The sequence below is a fragment of the Delphinapterus leucas genome, chromosome 21, assembly GCF_059928025.1.
Source record: "Delphinapterus leucas isolate spDelLeu-1000000601 "Yukka" chromosome 21, BTC_Dleu_Yukka2, whole genome shotgun sequence".
Lineage (NCBI taxonomy): Eukaryota > Metazoa > Chordata > Mammalia > Artiodactyla > Monodontidae > Delphinapterus > Delphinapterus leucas.
Window position 1 is genome coordinate 21,477,571 of NC_143149.1, and position 23,939 is coordinate 21,501,509.

The window sequence follows — 23,939 nt, forward strand, 5'->3', positions numbered from 1 at the left end:
ATCTGCCTCTGCAGATGTTTTGAGGCCCTCCTGGTAATTCTGATGCTCAGCAACATCAGGCACCAGACCACTGCACCACACTGCGCTTCCCAGCAGCACCTCTGACCGCCGCTTAAAGCAGCGCTTGTACTTGTAATGGGCCTTGCACCTGGGGGAATTCCATCAGCAAATCTGCCTTGACCTGTTATAATTCCCTTTATCCCGGATCCCTAACTTTCCTTGGGAGGACTTTGCTGTCGTCTGGTCGGCCTGCTTCCTACTGGCTCCCTCTTATAGCCTCCCTTAAGGTGGGATCTGGCCTCTCTGTAAACTCAGTCATGGATTTCTTCATTTCACAAACACCTCTATAGCAGTAACTCTGTGCCTGGTGTGCTTTAATCCTTTACATATGCAATCGAGTCTCATTTTTGCAGTAACTGTGTCTTTAAAGTCACAGTGAACACTGAATTAGCGAATACTGTACTATCCGTGTTCTTGGGAAGATTCAGGGTTAACGTTCCTTCAAGCCTGTAGCCACAACATTTTCATCAGCTGATCAGTACATAACTTGTTTTATCTGGCTTTCTGTTTAAAGACACCTTGTTTAATAGATATTGTGGACTCGTTAATATCGAGCTTATAGCCAACAGCACTCTCAGGCGTGCCTGGATAAAGCTTATCTAACACATGTATTTTCTCTGAAAGATCCTTCCACAGCTTTCCGTACCTATAAACACCAGTTGGCACTTTTCAGTGCTCTGCTTAGGGGCCACTATATACAGCAGAATCATTAATAAAAAGCACAAAAATGCAAAAACGTGGCCCTAAATAGACTTCAAAAATGACACTTGTTTGGGCTTCCCTGGTGGCGCAGTGGTTGAGAGTCCGCCTGCTGATGCAGGGGACACGGGTTCGTGCCCTGGTCTGGGAAGATCCCACATGCCGCGGAGCGGCTGGACCCGTGAGCCATGGCCTCTGGGCCTGCACGTCCGGAGCCTGTGCTCCGCAACGGGAAAGGCCACAACAGTGAGAGGCCTGCGCACCGCAAAAAAAAAAAAAAAAAAAATGACATTTGTTTATAGTCTGAAGCTGAAACAAGAAGGCAGTGTCGTCTTGCTCCACCCCACCTGGAAACATGCACGTGGGGAGACTCAAATTCCTCACCACCTCGCATGTGCCAGAATGACCACGAAAGTGCCACGAGTACTGATTTGGGGGGTTACAAATAAATTTAGCAAGCGGGCGAATTCTTGAATTGTGCGGATGAACTGTATTAACGTGTCTAATCCTCACAACAAAAATATGAGGTAGGCACAGTGATTGCCCTTTGCCAATCCTGATGACCTTTAGAAAAAGTTACCAGCAAATTCTAAAGATGTCATTCCCATTATAACAGATGAAAAAACTGAGTCACAGAGAGGGCAAGTGACACAGCTAGTGTCAAAATCTGGATTTAAACCTAGTATATTTGGCTGCACAGTTAACCAGATAACCATGCTACTCTGTAGGGATTACAAACTTATCCATGGACTGCAGAGCTGACCCAGCCGAGAACTTGCCCACTAGAGGGATGCTGATAGACTTAAAAAGGGGAAAAAAATGAATAACTCTGAACAGGTGGTAGGCACTACTAGATATTCATTATGCCTGTTGCCTGAGTTCCCTTAAATTTGGGTTTCTCAAAGTATGTTCCAGGACTCCTGTCTTCAGAACCATTTGTGTAATGCAGAGTCTCAGAGATTCTGATTGAACTGGTGTGAGGTGAGGGCTACATTTTTAGTAGGTACCTCAAGTGAGTCTGATGTTTTAGGATTTGGAAAGCACTATCTAAAATTCAGTACCACCTTGAATAAAAATTACACATCAAAAATAATATTTGTGAAATTTGTAGCATTCCGAGTTCTTCAGACTTTTTTTTAAGGCCATCTCTTTTTTGTTTGTTTGTTTTCTTAATAGGATGGTGGAGGGAAAATTGGTCCAAAAAAGATTATTGGGAACTCAATTAAAAATTAGAAAGAGTATTTTTAAAAATGAGTTGCTTCAAGATTTCCATAATACCAAAAGTTAAAGAAAATTCACCTTACCCAGAGATCTTATTTCTTTCTGAAGAGTGGATTCTAACCTAGCTCAACCTCCTCAAACACTTTGGCCTAGGGAGAAGCAAGTTCTTAACCTTCTCTGTTTATCAACTTCCCCAATATCTGGCCTTTAAAAGAAAAGAAATTGCAGATTTACTTGAAAACAGGGGAGAAACAAGATTAGCTTGTTAATATTACTTTTAGAAATCTGAGCACTTAAAAAAAGTGAGTGAGTGATTGTTGTATCAGTGTGTGCATTTGTCAAAATGCTCTTATACACTTGTGATTTATATACTATACCATTAGTAAATTGTAGTTCAATAAAAAATAAATCTACAGAAATAAACAAAAAAGTTAATGACTGCTTTTGCATAATTCTGCTCCTTGAATTCTCTCCTTTCTGACTTAGAAGACAAGATCTGTGTGTGCACCAGCTTTCTTTGGGGATTGTGTTCTCACTTGTTTAGTCCTGTGCAAAAGTCAAAGACGTAATAGCTAGAAGGGCTGCAGAAATATTCACCAGCTTAATGTTACCTCTGGTAAGAAGGGATGGGTATGGACTTGCCATGCCTTCTGCTGTATTCCTCTTTAAAAATGGAATGCACTATGATTGTTTCAAAGAAACAGTTATGTACTACATCAAAGGATCTAACTGTAAAACCAACTACCACCAAGGTTCCAGGCAACTCAATGGTCACAGTGCCTTGGTAAAGGGCAATCTCACGTCTATGAGATTTTCTGTCCAGACACCAATCCGCTGACCTCATCTTCCCCTGTTACACCAACTCATCCATCATCCAGGAGCTTGGGAAAGGAACACCTTACAATCATCTGTGAACATAAACTCTGAACTATGGTCCCAGATGGAGCTCTTTTCCATATACATACAGTTGACCCTTGAACAACACAGGTTTGAACTGCGCATGTTCACTTATAGGCGGATGTTTTTTTTCAGTAGTAAATACAGTACTACACGATCCATGGTTGCTTGGCTCCGCGATTGTGGAACCGCGGAGGTGGACTACCGGGCCTGAGCTTCCACAGAGTTGGGTGTCCGCAGTATGTCCTAGAACAAATCCCCCGAGGATACCAAGAGATGACTGTATTTCTCTCGTTAGCAACGGTAGCTCTAGAGGTTGAAAGATGGAGCAGGTTGCTTTTCATGTAGAAAAGGAAGTCCACTGACCCTGGCTGGCTCATGAGGCAGAAGACTGATGCTCACGGTGTTCTCTCCCTTAACCGACTTCCCAGAGAGGAAGCAGCCACAGTGGTTGGGTGACCGACCAGAGTTCAGGATGCAGACAGCAGTTGGTTTTTGTGACAGGGGAGCATATTCCCCAACCAGTGAGCTACTCCTGATTGTAATGCTTTTCTTGGGCTAAGGGATTTGTTCTCTGGCATTTTTGGCTGTTGTGTAACAAGGCTGGACGTGTGGCAATCATCAGCATAATGACTGTTTCACATTTGTGTTTCCTATCTCTTGTCAGCTGATGCTCCCAGTTAGAGAGGGTTAAGAGGCTCAGCCCTCTGATAGCCATAGCCATAGCTGGCCTTTCAGAATCTAACACAGGTTACTATGAATCATCTTCAGATTTCTTATCCTTTCATTCCTGATAACCTGGAAAGCAGGATGGGATTTTGCTTCGGGAACTATTCACACATTTGTTTTCACGAGGCCAGTGACCTCCTTTTGAACTCAGGTGTTCTGCACACCTGGATGATAATATGTTTCAGAGTCTCAGAAAAGTTGCCTGATCTGATAGCTTTGAGGGAATTAAAAAGGACTCAAACACAAGTAGATAATTAGCAATTGTACCAGTAGATGTCAAAATACCTAAAAGGTTCTCAGTTGGATGCCCAAGTAGAAATCTGATTGAAACAATTGCCTTAGCACATTTGTAAAATGTGGACATGAGTGTGACTGTATTTTATTTTTCTTTTTTGCTTGTTACTACATTGCAAATTGGTTGGGACCTGAATCAATGTGTTTAAAAGTGGGCAGTAAAGAGAAGTATGTCTTTTGCTGCAGTTTGGGGCCACCTGCTTGGTTTTGAGGACCATGCCAGCAAGGAGGTCAGATTAGCAGATGGTGAGAAAGCAAACCTGCCCAGAGCATAGGCCAGGGCTGCTCTGACAACAGCTTGGCAGTTCTCTTCTTGGAACCACTCCCTTCTGAGAGACGCAAGAGACACACAAGCCTTCAGCCTCAAGAAAATTTACCAGCGCTCATGTTAAGAAGGAAGGGACGAATGCTCAAATTATCAATCCAAAAATTGGGCATATTAAGTGACTACACACAGCACCGAGCTAGATGGTACACATAATGTACAAAAAAGCAGAATTTTTACCTTCCAGGGACTTATGATCTAATATTTCTCATATAAACCAAAGACGAAAACACAGTGCAATCTTTCTTCTCCTGAAATGAGACGTCAAATGTTGAGGGGGAATTGTAAGCGAGGGAAAACAGCAGTTTGGAATGTAGAAATTTGCATCCTGTCCCTGTCATGGCCAAAGGGAACTCTGGATGCCAGTGTTCTACCTAAAAAGTGAGGAAGGTAATTACATGCCTTCTCAACCTCCCTTCCAGCTTCCGGAGCTCTGATTCTGCTGCCTCCTATTTCCTATGCTGGCAACAGAATTCAGGAGAAATGTTGGATAAAGAACATTCAGTGAGATGGTTAAGTCATTGCCATCAAAGACCTCATCAGAGGAGAGTGACTAGTGACATAATCTAGTATAGTATGTTAGAAAAATATCTGTAAGAACCTGAGGTCTTTAGAAATAAAACACTATAATGGTACCTTTGGTGGATTTCTTGGTAGATGGCTTCACCAACAGGCAAAGGAATACAGAAAGGACATGTGAGATATCTCTTACCCTTTTAACTGGGTACTGAGAAGTTTTATTAGCCATACTTGCTTGATGGGTCCTCTGGTCCTTCATTGCTCCATTCAGTGGTCTGCTGCAAATTTCTGCCGTTTAAAAGGCAATAAACAAACATAGTGGGTAAAGCGAGAACTGTCAGCGCCAAATCAACATTTATTAAAGATCTACCATGTGTCAGTCCTTGTGTTAGAAACCAGAAGGTTATGTGTCCACATTCCCAAAGAAGGAAGCTAGGATTCTCCTCAAAGTAAATCGCTCGTAAAGTATGAGAAGGTTTCACGAAAGTAAGTGGCCTCACTTTCTACCAGACTGCTTCTTTGTTAAATACAGCTAGACCTCAGCTCACACTGAAAGCTCCTTCACAGCCACAGAGGACTATTTCAGCCCATTCCTATAGGACTGGAAGCTCTGGATAATATTTTGCAAGTCATGAATCAATTAAGCCTGGACTAAACAGCCTCTGAATGAATTTTCTTCATATAGTTACATATCCTGACATATTTATAAATGAAACTATTAATTTAAATTAAAATGATTAAATGAGTTTTGTCTGGTATATGGTATTTTGGACTAGAAGAAAACCACTAAAAGCCCTTCCAGCCCTTAGCTTCTATACTTTAATTTTGCTTGTTGTGATTTTTAAAATATTTATAATTCATTTTTAAAGTTAAACTTGTTATTTTAAAATAATTATAGATTCACATGCAGTTGTAATAAATAATACAGAGACATCACATATTTCTGTTACCCAGTTTCCCCTGATGATAGCATCTTGAAAACTGTAGTACATTGTTACAACCTGGATATTGATATGGACACAGGCAAGATAGGAAACGTTTCCATCATCACAAGCATCCCTCATAGCCATACTCACTTTCCTCCCACCCCATTACCTGTTTAACCCCTGGGAACCACTAATCTGTTTTCCACTTTAATAATTTTGCCACTTCAAGAGTTATGTAAATAGAATCATACAGTAAGTAACCTTTTGGTTACTTTTTCACTGAGCATGATTCTCTGGAGATTCATCCAGGTTGTTGCCTGTATCAATATTTTATTCTTTTTATTGCTGTGTAGTAGTCCATAGTGTGAATGTACTGTGGTTTGCAGGACAGTTTATTTAACCATTCACCTGTTGAAGGACATCTGAGTATTTCCAGTTTTTGATTTCTAATAAAACAGCTATAGAACATCCACATATAGGCTTTTATGTGAACATAAATCTTTACATCTCTGGGATACATGCCCAGGAGTATAATTGCTGAATGGTATGGTAATTTCATGTTTCTGGTTTTAAGGAACTGCCAAACTGTTTTCCAGAGTAGCTGGACCATTTTAGGTTCCTATCAGCAATGTATGAACGACCCAGTTTCTTCACATCCTTGCCAGTATTTGATGTTGTCACTATTTTTTTTAATTTAATTTTATTTATTTATTATTTATACAGCAGGTTCTTATTATCTATTTTATACATATTAGTGTATATATGTCAATCCCAATCTCCCAATTCACCCCCACCTTCCCCCCTTGGCGTCCATACGTTTGTTCTCTACATCTATGTCTCTATTTCTGCCTTGCAAACCAGTTCATCTGTACCATTTTTCTAGATTCCACATATATGCGCTAATATACGATATTTGTTTTTCTCTTTCTGACTTACTTCACTCTGTATGACATTCTCTAGGTCCATCCATGTCTCTACAAATGACCCAATTTCGTTCCTTTTTATGGCTGAGTAATATTCCATTGTATATATGTACCACATCTTCTTTATCCATTTGTCTGTTGATGGGCATTTAGGGTGCTTCCATGACCTGGCTGTTGTAAATAGTGCTGCAATGAACATTGGGGTGCATGTGTCTTTTTGAATTATGGTTTTCTCTGGGTATATGCCCAGTGGTGGGATTGCTGGGTCATATGGTAATTGTATCTTTAGTGTCACTATTTATTTTTATTTTAACCATTCTAATAGGTGTGAAGTGGTATCTCACTGTGGTTTTAATTTGCATTTCCTGAATGGCTAGTGCTGATGAATATCTTTTCATGTGCTTATTTACTATATGTATATTCTCTTTGGAGAAATGTCTGTTCACATATTTTGCCCATTTTCTAATTGGATTGTTTTTGTTGTTGTTCTTTTTTATGTTGAACCCTAAGAGTAGTTTATATAGTCTAGACACTAGTCCTTTGTCAGATAGGTGGCTTGCAAATATTTTCTCCCAGTTTGTGGCTTGACTTTCACAGGACAAAGTTTTAAATTTTGATGAAGTCCAATTTATCAATTTTTCTTTGTAGAGATTATGCTTTTGCTGTCAAGTCTAAGAATCCTTTACTTAGCCCTAGAATCAGAAGGTTTTCTCCTGTTTTTTTCCTAAAAGCTTTATAGTTCTATGTTTTACATGAAGTCTGTGGTACACTTTGAGTTAATTTTTATGTAAGGTGTCAGCTTTGAGGTTTATATTTTGTCTATTGATGTCCAATAGCTCTAGGGCCATTTGAACTGTTTTTGCATCCTCGTGTCAAAAATCAGACATATCTCTGTGGGTCTATTTCTGGGTTCTCTACTGTATTTGTTTGCCAAGACAGTAAGTATTTAATTATTTTTTAAGAGAATGCAAATGGTATTTCTAATTTCAGTGTTTACGTGTTCATTGCTAGCATATGGAAATACAATTAATTTGTATATATTCATTTTGTATCCTGTGTCCTTGCAGAACTCACTTATTAGTTTTAGGAGATTTTGGCGATTCTTGGGATTTTCTACATAGACAATTATGTTATTTGCAAACTGGAATAATTGTATTCCTTTCCCATCTGTATGCCTTTTATTTCCTTTTTTACTTGGTTAGAACTTCCAGCACTATGTTGAATTAGAGTGGTGATCAGACATCTTTGCCTTGTTCATGATCTTTGGAGAAAAACATTCAACCTTTCACCATTAAGTATATGTTAGATAATCTTTATCAGGTTGAGGCAGTTCCCCTGTATTGTTCTTTTTTCTTAGAGTTTTTATCATGCATGGATGTTGAATTATGTGAAATGCTTCTTTTGCATTGATTAATATAATCAATGTAATTTTTCTTCTTTAGCCTGTTAATATGGTATATTATTGGAGAATTGTCTGTATATTGGAGAAACGTATATTATATTGGTTGATTTTCAAATAGTGAACCAGCCTTGTATCCTTGGAATAAATCCCGCTACGTCATACTGCATAATTCTTTTCATATTTTTCTGAGTTCTTTTTCTTTCCTTTTTTTAATGAACCTTTCAGTATTATTTTATTTTTATACTATAAGCAAATATTACATTGATACAAATAAGAATAAAATACAAAAATAAGACAATCTGTACAGATTCTATTTTAATATGATCAAATTTTAAATACCACTGTAAGCCAAAAAAATTAAAATTCTATATTTGGCTTATTATTGCAGACATGTTAATGTGAGACATTATATTTGATAAATGTCTGACCCAGAAGGTACAAAATTATGTTAATTTATTAATTCATAATAAGATGATAGACTTTAAGATATGTATTTTTTAATAGTTTGTACCTCTTTTTTAATAAATTACTTTTATTTATTTTTGGCTGCATTGGGTCTTCGTTGCTGCACATGGGTTTTTCTAGTTGTGGAGAGCGGGGGCTATTCCTGGTTGTGGTGCACGGTCTTCTCATTGTGGTGGCTTCTCTTGTTGCGGAGCACAGGGTCTAGGCTCGCGGGCTTCAGTAGCTGTGGCTCTCGGGCTCTAGAGTGCAGGCTCAGTAGTTGTGGCGCACAGGCTTAGTTGCTCCGCAGCATGTGGGATCTTTCCGGACCAGGCTCGAACCCGTGTCCCCTGCATTGGAAGGAGGATTCTAAACCACTGCACCACCAGGGAAACCGCAAGATATATATTTTTAGTGTTACTAATAGTAGTAACTTTAAATGTTAGGCCATGAAACTCATATATTGTGGCAGAGGGGAATATTCCCCTTTTTCCCCTTTTCATTTTTTTTTTTTGGCTGGCAATTAAAATGACATAAGGCAGATATTAGCAGGAGATAATCAAATTTATTATGTATTGTGAAATAAAATTCATATTTTATGACAAGAAAAATTGAAACAAAAAAATTTTCTCTGCCCTTTGGCCTCCACTCTCCCCTCTACTGTGCATTGTGGATCTGCATAGATCAGACCTCTCCCCTCGGCAGAAATACCTGCTCAACCATAAGGAGCAACACACTCTCCTAGCACCAACAAGACAACTTCTTAAAGATAGCTTTCCTCCTTGATCTTATAAGGGGCGATGACAATGCTTAGATCTGGATTGTGTAAGCTGTCAGTAATACATATAATGTACAGCCCTCTGTCTAAAATAATTTATATATAACTGTGCCTTGACTTCTAACAGAACAGTTGTCAGAGCTTTCTGAGATGCTTTTCCTGGGTTATAATCTTCAAATTTGGTTCGAATAAAATTTCGTAGAGTATTGATTAATTTTTGTTGACAGTATGTATGGTGAATTCATACAAGCATGAGGGGTTCCAAAAACAGTAAGGCGAGATGAGGTATATATGTCATTGTGGACTAAGGAGAAGGAGGTAGGTGGTGGGGACTTCAAAAGGAAGTAAGGTACTGCGTTTTTTCTTAATATTTTGTTAAGGACTCTTGTATCTATAATTTTTTTTATTTATTTGTTTATTTACTTATTTATGTTTTGGCTGCGTTAGGTCTTCGTTGCTGCGTGCGGACTTTTCTCTAGTTGCGGCAAGCGGGGGCTACTCTTTGTTGCGGTGCACAGGCTTCTCATTGAGGTGGCTTCTCTTGTTGCGCAGCACAGGGTCTAGGCTCGCGGGCTTCAGTAGTTGTGGCTTGCGGGCTCTAGAGCGCAGGCTCAGTAGTTGTGGCGCACGGGCTTAGTTGCTCCACAGCATGTGGGATACTCCCAGGCCAGGGCTCAAACCCATGTCCCCTGCATTGGCAGGTGGATTCTTAACCAATGCGCCACCAGGGAAGCCCTGTATCTATAATTATGAGGGATATTGGTCTGTAGGTATTTTTTTTCTTTTTGGTACTGATTTTGAAATCAGGGTAATATTAACTTCATACAATGAATCGTGACATGTTCATTCCTTTTCTGTTTTCTGGAAGAGCTTGCATAGAATTGATGTTAATTTTGTAAACATTTGATATAATTCTTCAAGTGACCTTGATATTTCTTTTTTGGAACTTTTTAACATTATGAATTCAATTTACTTGACGGTTGTAGGGCTGTTGAAATTGAGGTGGAGTCTGAAAGCCGGGCTCTCCACTCATCCCCCATGGACACCCGCGGCAGGAGTGGTGGGGGCTCCTGTTACGCTGGCTGAGAGTGGGAGTCTTGCTCCCTTTATGCGCCTCATTAATGCTGGTAGACCTTGAAAGTCCTCATCTCCCCCTGGCTTCCCTGGCACCACCCCACACAGTAAGGGGATAGATGCCTGATTACTGTGGGTGAGGAGGAAGGGCCAGGCTCCCCGGGTGGTCTCCACCTGATGCCACAGGGGGACCTCACTGCAGGCTCTCTATTTGGCTTCCAAGGCGGGTATTGGGGCACCTTGGGACAGCCTTGCATGGGTGGAAATCTCCACTCAACTATATTGGCATCGGTAGAGATAGGACCACAGCTCTTTCTGAGATATTTGGCTGGAGAAGAGAGGTTATTGTATGCAAGTTTTCTGTCTTGCAAGTTTTGTCTCTTACAAGTTTTCTCCTTTCCTAGTCCTTTGGCTAAAGAGAGTAGGCTTTCGTTGAGTTTCTTTTGTCTACATTCTTAGACATTTCTGGGTTACTGGCTTCTTCAGCTCCTAGTCAGAGATATATGAGGACAAAAGAAAACTGAGAGAACTCACCACTGTGTTGTTCCTTAGGCCCTGGGTTCCCCTAGCTTCTCTGCCTTCCTTTCCCCACCTTCAGAGTCTTCTATGCTTGTTTTAGTTGCACTGAGCAGGAAGAATAAGGAAGAGACATCTATTTCATATCCTTGGAGATGGAATTCTCTGTGCTACCTTATTTTTACAAAGGTTTTTTAAAATTTTTATTGAAATATAGTTAATTTACAATGTTGTGCTAGTTTCAGGTGTACATCAAAGTGATTCAGTTTTATATATATATAGTTTCATATATATGTATATATAGTTTTATATATATATATATATATAATTTTCCATTATAGGTTATGACAAGATACTGAGTATAGTTCCTGTGCTATACAGTAGGTCCTTGCTGGTTATCTATTTTATATATAGTAGTATTTTAATCCCAAACTCCTAACTTATCCTTCTACCCCATCCTCTTTTGGTAATCATTTTGTTTTCTATGTCTATAAGTCTATTTCTGCTTTGTAGATAAGTTCATTTGTATCATTTTTTTAGATTCCACATATAAGTGATATCATATGGTATCTGTCTTTCTCTGTCTGACTTACTTCACTTAGCATGATAATCTCTAGGTCCATCCATGTTGCTGCCTTTTTTAATAGCCAAAACCAGAATACCTCTTTCAAAGATTCTTTAAGCTTTTATTCATTTATTTATTTAACAAATATTTATTGAGCATCCACAATGTACCAGGCAAGGCCCCTGCCTCCGAGGAGTGTACATTCTGGTGATGGAGACAGCCATTAAACCAATAATTGCACAATTATTCTGATGTGGTCTGGAAGATAAAAGTCAGCTTGTGAGTTATCATCATTGCTATCATGAAAGGACATTCATTTAGGGCTTTGTTGCACATAGGCTGTACAGAGGAAAGAAAACCCAACCAAATGTCTGATTCTACTAACTTAGTTAAGAAGCAATTTTAGTCTTGGCCATGTTCAAGAAGGCTGTTGCAAAAGTGATTGTTTTTATGCATCTAAATATAATGTCAATGAAAGAAGCTGCTACCCACGTTTGATGACAAAACTGTGTTTAGTTCCTTAGTATTAACCACTTAGAGCATGCAGATGATTTCCACGCCCACTCCCTCGACCCACTCAAATGCCAAAAAAGTCTAGTTTCCTTTCAGTCTTCCCATTTCTGAAAACAGCCTGTCCATACACCCCCGTTGTTCAAGTTCCAAGCCTAAAAATTGTTCTCTTTCCCTCGCCAGCCCTCTACCTCCATCCAGCCAGCAGTAAAACTTGTCAGCTGCACTCCCCAAATATCCTGAATCTGATCCCTTCTCACTATCTCACTGCTGCAGCCCTGGACTAAATCACCACCTTCTCTGGTCAGAACTGAAGCAAGAGCTCCCAGATGGGTTTGCCTGCGTTCACTCCTGCCCCACGTTCATTGTCCCACAGCAACAGGGTGTTGTTTTATTAAGATATATTTACAGAACAGGTGAGTGAGGGATCATGGGCCCTTTTCTCATTGCCGTGGACTGCCAGATGAAGAACTGTTGCAAATGGCTGTGGAAAGATATGAGAATAAGTCATAGGAAGTGGTTACTAAAGGCAAATGTTCTGAGACAATAAAGTACATTGTCTTGTGGGAATGTAAATTGATGCAGTCACTATGGAAAACAGCATGTAGTTTCCTCAAAAAAATTAAAAGTAGAACTACCATATGATCCAGCGATCTCACTTCTGGGTATTTATCCAAAAGAAACAAAATCACAATATTGAAGAAATATCTGCAGTCTCATATTCATTGCAGTATTATTCACAAATAGCCAAGACACAGAAGCAACCTACGTGTCCATCAACAGATGAACTGATAAAGATGTGGCATATATCAGCATATACAATGGTATATTATTCGGCTATGAGGAAGAAGGAAATCCTGCCGTTTGCAAAAACATGGATGGACCTTGAGGGCATTATGCTAAGTGAAATAAGCCAGACAGAGAAAGACAAAAATGATCTCACTTACATGTAGAATATTAAAAAAAAGTCAAACTCATAGAAACAAAGTAGAAAAGTGGCTGGTGGGTGAGGGAAACAGAGATTGGCAAACAGGTACAAACTTTCAGCTATAAGATGAATAAGTTCTGAGGATCAAGAGTAAAACGTGGTGACTATAGTTGATAACACTATATTGCATATGTTGTTTTAAATCTTCGGCCAGATCACGCCACTTCCCTGTGGTGAACCCTCCTAATGCTTTTCTCACACACTTGGAATAAAAGTCAAGCATCCTGCCCTGGATTTCCAAGTCTGTCTTGAATGGTCCTCTGCCTCTGTTTCTCTTGTTCTGCTTTCATCTTGAGCCTCATCTACTTTGCCCCCCAAACTCCAGTCATAACAGCCATCTTTCTGGTTTTTAAACACCACCATGCTTGTGCAGCCTTAGGGCCTTTGTACTGCCTGATCTTTCTGCCTGGAATGTTCTTCCAGCTAACCTGTGATGGCGGGCTGCCTTTTGATTTTAGATCTCAGCTTAAATGTTGCCTTCTCTGACCATCTAATTGGACTGATGGATAACCCCTCTATTATTCTTTATGAAGTCACCTTTACAAAAATTCTCAGGCATAACATGTATCATCTGTTCCTTTTCTTGTTTATTTCTTTGTACTCTATTTTGCCCAGTAAAATATCAATTCCACGAAAGAAGAGGGACATTCTCTGTCTTCTTCACTGTCCCTAGTAGTTCCTTAGTAAATATTTATTTACAGTGTGTGCCTCTGTTTCCTCATCCATAAAATGGAGATAGTTAATCGTACCTATCCCATGGGGCAGCTGTGAGGATTAAATATGTTAATATTCACTATGCATGTAGAATAATCCTTAGGCCATGGCAAGTGCTTATACGTGTTAGCTATTATTTTCAGAGGCAGGTGAATGGGTAATATGGCCTATCAAAGTCTCTTCCAGTTTTGCAAACTAAAAGAAACTTGAATTTAAATTTAGTAAAACTGAGTGAAATTTGAAATTTAATGAAAACAGGTGCTGCCATTTATTCCTCTTCTTAGTATGTATAGTGGACAAAAGAATCAAGAGTTTTGATTTTAAAACTTTGGGCCATTCTATGACTGCATTTTATAGCCTTGAGAATATCACTTAATCACTCTAACCCATTTCTGAGATGGAAACAGCAACTGTTACCCTTCTCCCTGTGAGCAGGGTTGGTTCTAGGACTATTACTGCAGGGGGCAAACACCCATCTAACTGGCATCCCCTTACCCTAGCTGAGCTCTGCCTTCATCCTTCTCCTCCATGTTCCGCATCCAAATGTGTTCTCAGGAAAGTACCGGACGAACTCATCACATGGAGGTGAGTGACTAGGGTGGCTTCACACATCAACACTACCAGCATCATTTGCGTTTGAACTGTTTCATTTTGCAGAGCATCAGTCATTAATAAGCCAAATAAGCCTTATGGGCATCCCCAAACCCATTATCTGTGCATAGCTGCCCACATAGACACCTGCCCCAGTTGTGAAAACTTGTCACAAATAATCCAGATGAGCACTCTACAAGGCAGACCTCCTCTCTCACAGACCTGTGCTCCTAGGGATTTATCAACAGCCATGTTTACGGGAGCCAGGGTGACCACACTGAGAGTGTGAAGGCATTCAGAGGCATGCAAATGAAGTGACACCTTGGAGGGAGATCTTCGGCTATGGTTTACAAGTATTTGAAAATGCCAGAGAGATTTTAGATATAATTGTTCAAGTCATGAACACAGTTACCTTCCCAATAGCTCGAATGATTACATAATGGTAACACAGAAGACATTTAAAAATAAATGGAGGGTCTCCCTGGTGGCACAGTGGTTGAGGGTCCGCCTGCCGATGCAGGGGACACGGGTTCGTGCCTCGGTCCGGGAAGATCCCACATGCCGCGGAGCAGCTGGGCCTGTGAGCCATGGCTGCTGAGCCTGCGCGTCTGGAGCCTGTGCTCCACAGTGGGAGAGGCCACAACAGTGAGAGGCCTGCGTACCGCAAATAAATAAATAAATAAACAAACAAACAAACAAATAAATAAATAAATGGAAAGAAAAATTGAAGTGTATTGTGTGGAGATAAAAGTAAGAGTTAGGTGTCTCCCAGCTTTTACTGTTCTTTCCCCTGAATGTGAAGAGGGTCACGGTACAGAAACTGAGCTTGGACAGCTCCATGGATCAGAAGAGAATGTTAGACAGGAAAAGATTTGCAAGGACCTGTCAAGTATTCCCTGAACAGAAAGGGAGCAGCCTGTTTCCTCAGAATGGTCTGTGTGCCATCATGAAATCCAGTACCAAGAACCAAAATTAGCCCAAATGACCCTCAAAATTAGCCACGTCAAGGAGTTGAGCTTAGTTATATCATGAATCATATCTTCAACAGTGATACTAGCAAAACCCTCTTTTTACAAATCAACACTCTTTGGGGACTTTGATGGTATAATGATAATAATACCATTAATAACAATAATATCTAACACTTAACGAGCACTACTTGTGCCAGGTACTCTTTCTGAGGACTTCATTATTAATAATAATGTAATTTAGCATTTATATTAATAATAATATGGGAATATTAGCTAGAGGGATAGTAACTCACTTGATGATCATTCAGGAGTCACAGGTACTTTCAGTCCAGTGAGAGTAGTGGGTTTTGTTGGTTGCATTTCATAGACAGCAGTGTGTTGGGCTGTGTGGTACGGGTGCAAAGAGGAAAAACTGTAAAACCTCTGACCAGGAGATCTGCTCTACAGCGAGACCCCTTCAGGGGCTCAGACAGAAAGGAATTCTGCATGAGGATTCAGGGACCTTGTTTGGGCTCAATCAGAAGGAGGCCTTGGTTACTCCTTTCACGTGTTGGCCATGGGAAGGGAAGAGGAAGTGGGGACCAGCAGTTGTGCCAGGCACATGCCACACCTTTGCCACTTCCACCTCAGGACTTCTCTAACTGTCTGAAATAGTGTCTTCTGCCCACTTCTAAGGAAGGAGTGGCTATTTCCATGGGAAGCAAAATTCCACAGTGGCAAGAGCACAAGGTCTAATCTGGTTCTAAAATTAGAACAGCACCGACAGAACAAAGATTTTTGTGTGTATGTTCTGGTCATCATCCGAAACACTCACACACAGTGATCATATTGTTCAAAGCAAATTTCATTACCCACAGTCCCAGCCACGGGATGCTTTTTTTAAAACCTTCTTTGTTTCAGATTTGCTGAGTTATTCAGACTGTTAAAAAGCTAAGTGCATGTAAGAGCTCTAAATCAAGTCATCTGTCTAGAATATTTCCTTTGAGGAAAGTTCCTTTTTTCATTCTATCTCTCACCCTCACCACCACCACCCCCTGCCCCCGCCTTTTTTGGAATCAAAAGACTTCAAAGGGTAAATTGCTTTATTTTTCCTCTAATGGTATCCTGGAAAGAAGAGGCAGCCTTTTGAAATACATGTCTATCTGTGAATGCCAGAAAAAAAAAAGTGCATAGCTGTTATCAGCTCCTGCCATCAACATTTTTTAATTTAAAAAAGTATTCAGCTGTCTGAAATTAGGTTGCAGACTCTCGGGTTGCATATCTTGTGGGTGGGATTTCTTGGTGATATAAAACAGCATTTAAGAACTGATATGCAACTTGGGATGGGAGAAATACAATGAAGAGTAGAAGATACACTGTGTTGGGAGAGAAGGGAGGGTGCGTGAGTGTGTAGATGGTGAACGGATTAGAACGGGGAAGAAATTGCCCACAGTGCAGACATTCAGTGACTCCCATTTCAGACAGGTCAGAGAGCTACTGCTGCCTCCTTTCATAGATTTTGCTAGAGGCGTCTAGAAGTGAACATGCCCTTAAGCTTTCTCAACCAAGAGATGAACTTCTGAAAAAATATTCACTCCTTCCACGCAGACCATCATTCCAATTTTCCCCTCTAGGCACTGCTTTATAAAAATCATATTGTCATCCAACACAGGAGTCCTCCACCTCGACACTACTAACATTTTGGGCTGGATAACTCTCTGTACAGGGGGCAGGATTGTGCACTGCAGGATGTTTGTCCACACCCCTGGCCTCTCTCACGCTGGTAGCATCTCCCCCCCGGCCCAGGACAACCAAAAGTGTCTCCAGAACTACCGAGTATCTTTTTTGGAGACAAAATCACCCGCAGCTGAGAACCACTATTCTAACCCAATGAACCACACACTACTAAGAAAAACACAAATTGCTGAGAAACATCTAATTGGCAGATAGAAGCCATTGCCATCATTTTTTAAAAACCCACCCAAGGAAGGAAAATGACCTCCAATTTCTAACTGAAAACAGATCACTCCTTTCACTTACATACAAGAATGATAACAAGGCAGAGCTTAGCTCTGTACAAAGTACTGTGAATTTTATTTGTGACTTTCGTTATGGAATAAGTTAACGTGAGTCAGTCACAGCTGGCAATTCTTAGGGTGAGACACAATGATGGGAAGAGAGTCAGGGTAGCTGTTGGAACCAACTTCACTCATTTTACTCCTAGAGTCACCATTAGATAGGCTCCATGGATGTGTTGCCCTTACGATTGTGGATCAGAATGTCACCTTGTGAGATCAGTGGGAGATTCACCCATGAACACAGCATGAGAGTTGAGCTCCCTCTCTCACCTTCGCGTAGACTAAGCCACAGTCACCTCTGTGGCCCCACCATGCTTGGCTCAGGTGTCAATCTCTTGTCAGCACCTGAAGCAGTTTACTGCCCCCTCCCCTTGTTTTCTCAAACATACTCTTCCTCAAAGCCTAGAGATTGTGGCTTATTTTACGAGCACAATGCCGGGTAGGCTCTTAGTAAATATTGGAAATTGATTAAGCCCTTACACCGTCACTCTAGGTAAATTCAAATGGCCACAGAGTTCCTATTGTTTTATAAAGTTACTTCCAACAGTAAGTTAATACTCCAGAGCTGAAATTGTCTAAAATTTGTTGGAAATTATAAACACAGATAACATCTTTTCCTCCATATATATTTTGTGAATAAAGACAAAGCAAATAAAATGGCTTCCAAAATGTATCAATGTGCAGACCCAAAATAATTACATAAAACATATATATTTTTTTGTGATTTATGTGCCTACGTATACACTGTGAATCTATTCCATAACTTGTGAGGGCTGTTTGTGCTTGAGTATTATTCATTTGTTTGTGCTAATCAATATATATTGAAATGATATGCTTAAGAATAATAAAAAGACAATGCATGAATAACTATCTTTTTATGCAAGACATTTTTGAAGCATCAAATAAACGTTCTTTGTAAAAATACACATTTTCCCCTCATATCTTGCATTTACTCACATCTCAAATAAACCCAGAAAAATAAAGTACTAGACTGCTGGGAAATCCCTGTCACTTTGTTAGAAATCTCAGAAGGGAAGGCTCTGGTAAACCATAGATATGACAGCGAATTTCAACAGCGACTGTCAAGTACTATGCGTGTTTCATTAACAGGAGAAGCTGAATTGGGATTCCACAAGACTGTGACTGAATTAATAAGCCTGGCTTCCTTTGTGAAGATAGTTCCTTCAGGGCATGCTAATAATGGGCCTGCTTGTTCAGCTCCAGATAGGGAATGTCAGAACAACAGTTATAATAAGACATGAGATGGGAAGTGGCCTCTGCACTTTTCAGTTTTATAGCAAGCTGTTAAGGGTTTAATGAGATACATGGTCAGAGTGACCCTTTCTGCTGAGGTATGCTTTCAGCCCCTCCATGGGAGCTACTGTACCTACCCCACCCAAGTGACGGGGTGGGGGGGAAAGTGATAAAGTTACCTCCAAAAGTAAACCACGTTTTTAAAGTATTTCTTTTGGAGAATGGATTTATAGCACGATGGCAGGAAAGCTCAGTTTGGTATTGGACGGGTATCTCATGGTCTACACCTGACCATGAGAGCGTCCATCATCCGAGTGGATGGTGAGTCAGTCACAGGACAGGAGGCCGAGTGGATGGTGAGTCAATCACAGGACAGGAGGCCTCCTGCCCCGCAGTGCGAAGTTGAAACAAAAACAATTGCAGTTTGTTATGTGGTGTATCACATTGATTGATCTGTGGATGTTGAAAGATCCTTGCATCCTTGGAATAAATCCCACTTGATCATGGTGTATGATCCTTTTAATGTGTTGTTGGGTTCGGTTTGCTAAAAAAAAAGGAAGGAAGGAAGGGAGGGAGGGAGGGAGGAAGGAAGGGAGGAAAACAACTCCCCCCGCCCCCTCCCCACCACCACAAAAAAACCCAAAAACAACAGTTGTGGTTATGGACAGAAAGAGCGGCACTAACTCTAGATGTAGCGCACACAGCAGCAGGGATAAGTCATGGTCCTAAAGCAGAAGAACTCTAGAAATGCTGATTGCATGGATGGGTGAATATATATCAAGAAATACCCCTGAATCCTGTTTCAGAGTAAACTTATTACATGAAAAATCAAGCTAATAAATCAAGCATCCACATTACACAGAATTTATCTGTATGCTTTTAAAGTTTTTATGTTCCCCTAGGACATTTAAAATGAAATTGATTAAACAGTGCAAGAAATGTTCTTCCTTTGTTTCTCTGTCTTCTATATTTTTTCTGAAATAAACACATATTTCTTGTTTAGAAGGAAAAAGAATAAAAATTATTTTAGAAACAGTTTAATTTACAAAAGTGGTATTTCCATGCACACTTTTTGAAGTAAATTATTCGAGTCTTAGAGCTGGTGCCAGCTCCACTTGTGGTTAGCAGCTGTGCTTTGCCTTGCCTGACTCTGCAGCCTTTTTGTGGGACGAGAAAGCCGAGGTCCAGGGAAGGTGAGCTATGTACCCATAGGGACAGATGTGACTAGAACAGGTGGACTCACAACCTAGGGATCCTTTACTGAGAGGGACACACTTAAATAAAAAGAACAGCAAGGTTGAATGTAAAAGACAGTTTATGCTAAACTGAGTTACTGGACTCTAGAGTGTTTCTATTGTTATCAGATAAATTATGCCACCTCTTCAGTGTCTTTGGATGTCCAGACATCTGTGTGACATCAAGTGGTAAATAATAGTACTATCACCATCATGTTCATTAGCAGGTACTTGACTTGAATGCCTGTAGTTATAATTAAGCTTTTCCTTGGGAAAAATTTCAGTACCATGTTCAGCTTTCTGTATGGTGTTTGCCAAGCTATGTCTGCAACCGTCTTATGTGGTACAAATCAATTCACCAACATCTCCAACATGGAGTTTTCATGGGGAAGAAAGCAGTTAAGATTTAGAGCAGGTGCTGCTTTGACTATTAATTATAAACCCTGTAGAACACATTGAAATGTCCAGTATAATTCTGAGAAACATCTCATTCTAAATTGGAAATTTTTGTTTTTTGCGGTACGCGGGCCTCTCACTGTTGTGGCCTCTCCCGTTGCGGAGCACAGACTCCGGACACGCAGGCTCAGCGGCCATGGCTCACGGGCCCAGCTGCTGCGTGGCACATGGAATCTTCCCGGACTGGGGTACGAACCCATGTCCCCTGCAACGGCAGGCGGACTCTCAACCACTGCGCCACCAGGGAAGCCCTTTTTTGCTTTTTAAGGAGACAGCCTTAGGAAAATTCAAGGTGTAAATATTTTAATGGATGCAATAAAAAGTTGAGACTCTCTGAAACTTAGGTTATGAAAGCACTCAGTTCTATTAAATGACTCCGTGAATGAGTAGGAGGTTGTGAAGGATTCTGATCCAGCAGAATATGAAATATTAATATCAGTATTAAAATTTTTGATAGTCATAGTAAACTTGGGCTAAAATAAATGTAGTCCAAGGACAGAGAAGAGGTCTGTTGTCCCTGGCGGGTGTAGATCTGGGGTGGTCCCAGCTCCCAGGGGATGCAGGGAACAATAGAATGAGAGGTTGGGATACTACAACGTGGCAGGTGGGACTGCTTCCTTCAGTCCCATGTAGGAGCCATGAACATGGGCACTCTGGCCCCAGGAAGCAGCTCATATATAGCTGGGGAAACATGGGATGCCAGGCCCAGAAGACCATTTATTAATGAACACAGCACGTTGAGAGTACACTCTGCTTTCCCCTACATCACTGGAGACAAGCCTTGTTAAAGAAGCACAGTACTCACAAACAGGCAAGAGAGGGTCTCAAATGCAAATGTGAGTCCACACCAGAGTTACCTAACATGTTAAATAAATAAACAACATGAGAGAGACACTAAAACTTAGAAACAAAAGAACTGAGATAAATGAAAACGAGTTGAGAGAAGAAAGAGGTGCAGGCATTAAAAGAAATGTTGTTATGAATAATATCTTCAGAGGAAATAACAGAGATTACACATCTGTAAAACAAAATCAGGTTATATGAACAATCATCAGGGAAACTGAAGATAAAAATCACCATTATTGAAAGAACCATTTCAATAGATGGATGGTGAGACAAAGCTTAAAAGCAACACTGTAGAGAGTGGAGCTAAGAAATTGAGAAGATAGTTCAAAAGAACAAAAAGATGAAAAATGAGAAAATGGAATTAAAAGGCTTAGAGAACATCTCCAAACATTATAACATCTATCTTAAGGAGGAGAATAGAAAGAAGAAAGGAAAGAAAATCATCTAAAAACAGTACAGGAATATTTCCCTGGGTGGAACTATAATACCAATTGGTTAGATTTTATTTCTACTCTCAGAAATTAACTATATCAGCAATTACCATAAAATAATTCACCTGCTAAATACTCTCAGAATGGGTAAAAAACAAAACCAAGATAATTCAAACTATATGCTGCTTACAAGAGATACAGACATGACACAGAAACACATCTATGGGGAAAAAAAATCTTTGAAAAAGATTTACAAAACAGATGGTAACAAAAAATCCTTAAGTGTGATAACATTATATTAGACAAAACAGAATTTGAAGCAAAAAAAAAAAAAATCAAAAGAAACAAAGAGGGTATATGTCATATTTTGAAGAGGTGCAGTTATCCAGGAAATTATAACATAAATCCTAATGTAGCCAACAAATTGCCTGAGTTACATAAAGCAAGAGCTGGGATAAGTACAAAGAAAAATAATATTCACAATGCTAAAGGGAGATTTTAAAATATTTCCCAATAAAATGGTCAGATAGATACAGATACATGGGATTCAAATGACATAATAAACTTAATTCAGTATGCATACATGACTGGTTTAAAAATATTTACAATAAAACCCTCCAAATTTTATGTGTGTAGATATAAAATACATACACATACTTTTAAAACATACATGGAACATTCCTAAAACTGTCCATGTATTAACACAAAGAAAATCTTCACAAATTCTGAAATTCCTAATCAAGCAAACATTAGACAGACCACACTCATTGATCACAATGCAGTACGATCAACATGAAATAGAAAGAAAAAACAAATCTAAAAACAATCTAACTGGATTTTAAAAACTCTAAATCCTTTCAAGTTAAAGGAAAAATTTAAATAGAAATTGCTAGCTATTCAGAAATGAACTACTATAAGAAAAATATATCAAAACCTGAAGCATACAGGCAGTGCTCAGAGGAAAATATATAGAATTCAGTGCTTTTATTGGAAGACAGTGTTGGATTCCTTAATTTATGAAGGCCTGAAACCTAACCAAACTGGCTTAAGCAAATGGAAAAACATATTGGTTTATGTAATTAAAAAGTCCAGGGTAGTTTTCAGGCATGGTTAGATCCAGGTGCTGAAAAAAAATTCGTCAATTCCTGTTTCCTCAGTGTTGCCTTTATTCTCAGGCAAACTCTCCCCATATGACTGCAAAATAATGGTCAACTGCAGGGCCTGGCATATATATTCTCAGTTCAGCAACCCCAAGAGGAAGAGAGCCTTTTTTGGCAAGACGCAAGAGTCCTCAGACTCACTCCAATGTGATCCCTTTGAATGAGAAGTTGGTGTGCCCCACTCAAAACAGAAATACTAAGTAAGGATGCATAGGAATAAAATCTAATTCTATAGGAAAGATTAAAAATAAACTAAGGTTGTACTCAAGAGTTAAAAAGATAATGTAAACCCTGAGAGTAAAAAAAAAAAAAACAACCAATTAAGCAAAATGTTATAAAAAGATGAAAAAGTAGTGGAATTTATGAATTAAAAAACTACTTTACAAAATAGACAAATCTTTGGCAAATCTGATCAACAACTAGGGTGGAAACAAAAACAAGCAAAATTAGGATTGAGAAAGAACAGAACTCAGGACATGGATTTCTAAAACTGTAAAAGAATACTTTTTATGACTTTGTTTTAAATATCATAGAAAATATAAGTGAAAGAGATGATTTTCTATGAAGATAAAATTAATCAAAATTTGGCTTAAGAAATACACCTGACGTGAGAAAATCACCCTCCCCACCACACACACACACACACACACATACAACCTGAAAAGGGCAGTCAAAGATATATTCCTAATAAATGCCACTAGGTTTGGAATTTTGACAAGTACAGTCTACTAAGCTTTCAAGAAAAGATACCTCCAACATTGTATAAACTGTTCCAGAGCTTAGAAAAGTATGCAATACCTCCCAATTCATTTTATGATTTTGGCATAATTCTGATGGCAAAACTAGGCAAAGAAAGTATGAGGAAATGGTATGCAAATCTGACATATAAACAAAGGTGCAAAAACCCTAAATAACATACCTACAAATAGACTCCTGTATTTAATAAGAAAGTTCCACAAGATACATAGATTCAAGACTTCCATATAAGTATAGATAACATTATATTCACTGATAATAACCATTAAGCATTTCAATGAAAAACTCCTATTTTCAACAGAAACAAAAGATAAAATGCTTAGTAATGTCCTAGCTAGAGCTATGCAAGACCTAAATGGAAAAATCTATTATAACATTTCCAGAAAGGCGTGTACTGAGAGCCGAATAAGCAGAGGTAGTCCAAGGTCCAGTAGGAGAAGAGGAATTTCCATCATCTCCCCTTTAACCTCTGTGCTTCTAAGATCAGCCGTCCACAGATGAGGAAGTTACATCCTAGGCTGAGGGATGGTCCTCAGCCCAGGGAACCTGAGGCCCGGGGATGCCTTCTGCTTCCCGGGGCCTCTGCTGTAGGACAGGT

General features: G+C 39.6%; 1 protein-coding gene across 2 annotated transcripts in view; it reads left to right on the forward strand.

Moving 5' to 3' along the window:
* LOC111173461 (uncharacterized) overlaps positions 1-23,939 on the forward strand; it is a 146,433-nt gene that overhangs the window by 67,350 nt on the left and 55,144 nt on the right. Inside the window, exon 4 of one of the 2 annotated variants that reach the window (XM_089903681.1) lies at positions 1-18,968. This exon is cut by the window's left edge and continues 21,264 nt beyond it. The exons of the other annotated variant lie outside the window; for it this stretch is intronic. The gene's annotated coding sequence lies outside the window, so the exon portion shown is untranslated. Of the gene's footprint in view, positions 18,969-23,939 lie in introns of those variants that run through there. 2 annotated transcript variants of the gene reach the window in all.